Raw genomic sequence first — 5,838 nt, forward strand, 5'->3', positions numbered from 1 at the left:
ATTTATTTATTTATTTATTTATGTATTTATTTATTCATTTTTGAGACAGAGTCTCCTTCTGTCTCCCAGGCTGGAGAGCAATGGTGCGATCTTGGCTTGCTGCAACCTCCGCCTCCTGGGTTCAAACAATTCTCCTGCCTTAGCCTCCCAAGTAGCTGGGATTACAGGCATGTGCCACCACTCCCAGCTAATTTTTTGTATTTTTAGCAGAGATAGGTTTTCGCCATGTTGGCCAGGCTGGTCTCGAACTCCTGACCTCAGGTGATCCACCTGCCTCGGCCTCCCAAAGTGCTGGAATTACAGGCATGAGCCACCGCACCTGGCCCTTTTCACTGTTTTTAATATGACCACTGGAATATTTTAAATTATATATGTGTTTGCTTTATATTTTTTATCAGATAGCACTGCTCTAGAGCCAGCCACTATACCAGAAAAATGAAAATAATGCTAAAGGGACTTTAACAAAGATTTTGGGAACTAACTGGGAGAGGGCATTCATCATTCTGCTTGTATTCCACTGGCCAGAACTATCTAGGTGCAAGGGAACAAAGAACGTACTGGATCCAGGAAGAAGAGTGGAATAGAAATACTCATGATCACTTTAATCCCTCGTTTGCTATCTTGCCTTCAGCATCTGAAAGTGAATTTCTTTCTATAAATACAGAAAAATAAATAAAGCTTTGGATATGGGCCAAGATGTTGCATCACAAAAGACGAATGAAATAGAGTGGAAAGCATAATGGAAGATCCATTATAATTGGGGAAAATTGTTAAAGAAAAAACAATGAAGGCACCCATCTAAGTGGTAAATGACCCAGGCTCACAGGGTAACCCAGACATTAAGGACTCAGATCTCTGGCTGTGAGATTACTATTCTTCTCCCCCTTAGGTTTTTTGGTGGTTTTTTTTTCCAACCCCAGTGGTTAATTTGATAGACAATGAGAACAGGGATATTGCGAAACATTTGCTATTTATATGTAACCTCCAGATTCCATTTTTTATTACATAAATACATAAAATATACTGTATTTTGTTTTGTATCTCTTAAATTTTCCCAAATAAGCTTGTATTAAGAATGCTGGTGAGATTAGGCTGTGGCCTACATCAGTTCTCTATAGCATCAGGGTTTTAGGAGCAGGTAGTAAGGAAGCAAACACAATAATCTTAAGTTTGCGACTTGGTGGACTCATGGGAAGAGAATGCCTATTATTAGTGTTTATATAACTACCCAGAGACATGATTTTCACATCCTAAACTACCTCTGCTCTATATTTTTCTTCTTAATATAATTTTTGTGAAGTTTTCAAATCTTCTAAGAAACATAATTCTATAGTATCTATTTCAGCAGAGTATACCGCAAAGAAACCCTGTTCTTAGTGAATCTGCAAGTTTGTCTTCACCTGTTCTGTGCTGCTGTCTTGCAGTGTTGTGTTAACATTACTCTCAAACCATTTTTTAATGACTGGAGATGGCCATCGGCAAACTAATGATTACTCCTCCACCAATCTCCTCTCATCTATTCTTTGAGAAACAGACAGCAGCTTTTTTTTGGTTTTGTTTTTGCAGCTATCTCAGTACAAAATTAACACTGCTTGTGAATCATAACCTTAATTTCTTTGTATTCATCTGACTGGTCCATTCAAAAACACATTTTCTTTAGTGTGTAGTATTAGCATATTATTCTAATCCCTGGGCCTTTCCTATATGGTATGAGGAGCATGTTTTAAGAGTTACCCTGGTCTCTAACTCTCTACTTCTCTTTCTTGGATAAAAGAACAATTCCATTTGGCTGGCAAGACCTAACCCTTTTTCTTCTGGCAGGAGAAACAGATAGATAGATAATGATGACAGATAGATAGATACCCTTATTACTTTGTGATAGTTCCACAAACATAAAGCATATTTCATAAGTCAGAACAATTTTTCCAAAAGATTCTATATTAAGTTTAATACATTTATTCCTTTAACAAATATTTAAGTGATGATAATGTGCCAAACACTTAGGCACAGGGGATATGGCAGTGAACAATAAAAAAGTTTCCTTGCCTTTATGGAGCTAACAGTCTATCAGAGAAAATTAGCAAATTAAACAAATAGTTGGATCAGGTGTTACAACAGAGTTAAGGCAGGTTGTTTTCCAAGGAAGAAACATATAACTAAGAGATTAAAGAATGAGGTGATGGTATGTTAAGAGACAGAGAACAATGTCCTAGTCAGAAGTGCAGCATGTGTGAAGGCCCAAGAATAAGAGAGAACATCTCAGGTTGAAGGAACTACATGAAACATATTTGAACGAAGGGTGGTCCACAAGGGAGGAGAAATGAGACAGGAGTGCACAGTGGTGACCCAGAGGAAGGAGAGGTAAACAGAGGACAAGCCATGATAGCTTCATGGGAATTAAGTTTGATGTGCAACTTGACCAAGATAGAAGCGGTTTTGCAGGTAAAGGAAACAATAGTAAGAGGAAAGGCTCATGGATATGAATGACAAGTAACTTATCCAAGTGTATCTAACTAGTATGCTACAACTCCAGGGCAGCTCCACTACAAAGTCTATGCTCTAACCCCATAAACAGCTTTGGGGCCATTTTAGGGCATCAGTAAAACATGTAGAATCAAAGAGCCCTGTATCAATTATTTTTCTCCAAAGAAACAGGACCAAAAGGAGATATGTAGATATATACAAAGACATTTGTTACAAGGAATTGGCTCATGATTATGAAGGCTGAGAAGTCCTGTGTGATCTGCCGTTTGCAAGATGGAGTCTCAGTAAAGTTTTCGTGTGGTTCCAGACCAAGCCAGGGCAGGCAGTCATGTCAGTTGCTGTTGGAGTTTGAAGGCCTAAAAACCGGGAGCACAGCTGCCCAAGGGCAGGAGAAAATGGAAGCCTTAGCTCAAGCAGAGGAAGCAAATTCCTCCTTCCTCCGTGTTTTTGTTCTATTTAGGCCCTCAAAAAATTGGATGATGTCCATCCACCCTGCTGAAGGTAGACCTTCTTTACTCAGTTTACAGATTCAAATGCTACCTCTTCCAGAAACACCCTCACAAATGTTCCACAAATAATGTTTTACCAACTATCTCAGCATCCCTTAGCCCAGTCAAGCTGACACATAAAATTAACCATCAGAAGCCCTGAAGTAGCTGGTGTGTCTTTTGACCTAATGATAATCTGGCTTTGCTTAGTTCCTTATCATTTACAATGCACTTTCTCATTTAATTTTCACACTGGCCACTGAGCCTGCTTTTCTTAGGCACATATTACAAGATATAAAAACAGAACCACACGTGATTACCCATGGTCACACAACCAGTGAATATTAAGTGAAACCTAGACCCAGATCTTCGTATGTTAAAACTTTGACTCTTCATATTAAGCAATACTAAAAATTAGGTCAACATTAAATAACCCAGCAGATACAAATTCAGGACTAATAGAGCTATGGATCCTATAATACCAAAATAGTTGTAAGTTTGAACACTATCAATGACTCCTAATTTCTGCCCCTTTGTCTATCAATAAACGAGAAGCAAACAAACAGAATTGTTGCTCACATCAAAAGCATACAAATCTGCTATCTTGTAGAAATCCTTCTTGTAAGATAAAGGAAAAGCAATGCATTTATAACAGTGCTCTGAAGGTAGTTGAAGAAATAATTTTAAGTTGCATCAGGTATTACCAAATAAGTGAAATAATGAGTAGTCATATCTGTAACCTTTACAATAGAGAGCACTGAGGCCAGTTACCTGTTGTTTATCTGCTGCTTATTTTTAGTGTGTTCTAGTCATTTGGTTCTGCAGTCAATATTTTTTAGCAAAAACCTAGAATGAGTCCACTACATGAGGGATAGTGAGGGAATAAAATAATGAGTCATTGTCTTTGCATAAGAATCCTTTATAATTCAGTGGAGAAGAGATAATATCTAAAGTATATAGACAGAAGCAATAATTAGAGCAGATTGATTCCAATTATAGACTCATCAGAGCCAAATGGGGTTAACCTGGAACAATATCACCAAGAAATCAAAGCTTGACTTGGTAACATTTATTCATGCATCTCTCCTTTATAGGTTAATGAAGGCAGGTTTTTAGAGCTAATCTCTGGAATAATAAAAGACTCAGAGTTTCTGTCACTCACTAGCTCTCAGAAGTTGAACCTGTTACTCAGGCTTTCTATATATCAGTTTCTTCCTATGTAAAATAAGGTTAATAACAGTACTGACATGATTGGGTGAAGATTAAATGAGATAATGCAAATAAAATGCTTAGCATAATGTCTGGCAAAATATAAGCCATTAATATTCTTTATGTAATATTTATTAGCGATTTAATAGGTACCAGCCACTCACTATATGTCAAGAATACAAAGATGAATCCAAGAACACTGTATTGCTAAATCCCCTGCCAATAATTTTACCAAGGTAATTGTCAAAGCAGAAATAACTTCTATATTTACGTTTCCATGACTTGTAAGCTAGTCATGAGTTCTACCAAATTCCTCAAGTGTTAAGAATAAGAATGATTCAATGTTGAGAGGGCAAGTGAAAGAACAGCCTTAAATTAGACAATTCCAAGGAGTATAATTAGTCTCACTGTTCTTATTAAAAACATAAAGCAGTCCCTCCTGCCGCTCATAAAGAAATCTCTCATAAGTGGTGGCTTCTAGTACCTAGAAAATTATTGGTTTAGAGTTTATACTGTTTAAACAAGACTAGTCTTTGTGAAGATGTATTTGAGCATAGAATAGGAAACCACCTATTCACAATAGCAAAGACTTGGAACCAACCCAAATGTCCATCAATGATAGACTGGATTAAGAAAATGTGGCAGATATATATCATGGAATACTATGCAGCCATAAAAAAGGATAAGTTCATGTCCTTTGTAGGGACATGGATGAAGCTGGAAACCGTCATTCTCAGCAAACTATTGCAAGGACAAAAAACCAAGCACTGTGTGTTCCCACTCATAGGTGGGAATTGAACAATGAGAACACTTGGACACAGGAAGGGGAACATCACACACCGGGGCCTGTCATGGGGTTGGAGGGGGAGGGATAGCATTAGGAGATATACCTAATGTAAATGACCAGTTAATGGGTGCAGCACACCAACATGGCACATGTATACATATGTGACAAACCTGTACATTGTGCACATGTACCCTAGAACTTAAAGCATAAAAAAAAAGAAATACCTAACGTAAATGATGAGTTAACAGGTGCAGCACACCAACATGGCACATGTATACCTATGTAACAAACCTGCACATTGTGCACATGTACCCTAGAACTTAAAGTATGATTAAAAAAAAAAGAGGAAAAAAAAGTAGGAAACCACCTTGAATTAAAAAGTACAGTTGTCTTAAGTGCTTCTCTGCTACATAGTTCTTCCTTATTGAAACAAATGGGTACATGCAAAACTAAAAGATAATCCCCTAGTGGAAAATGAAACAAACCCCTAGTGTGATATATGCTAAGACTGTTATTTATATATTTTTGCCTATATGGAGAATATTCTTTGTTTTTGTTTATGTAGCAATATTGGAAAAGCATATGTAACACAAGAAAACTAACATAACCTATAATAGATCTCAGTGCAGATACAAGGAAGTTTAAAACCAGATGGATGTCAATGTAGGAAAACCAAGCTAAGAAATTTTCCAACGACATTTTTCTTATTCACTCTCTCAGATCTATCCTAAAACTACCAATCAAAACCTTTAGCAAAGAGGTCAGTATTTTTAACAATACCCTCGGGAATCATTGTAAACATACACAGACTAGTACTGGATCACAAGTGTTTATTAGATACACATAAAAATAATAAATAGATAACCCTTA

Source organism: Pongo pygmaeus, chromosome 1 (genome assembly GCF_028885625.2).
Source record: "Pongo pygmaeus isolate AG05252 chromosome 1, NHGRI_mPonPyg2-v2.0_pri, whole genome shotgun sequence".
Taxonomy (NCBI): domain Eukaryota; kingdom Metazoa; phylum Chordata; class Mammalia; order Primates; family Hominidae; genus Pongo; species Pongo pygmaeus.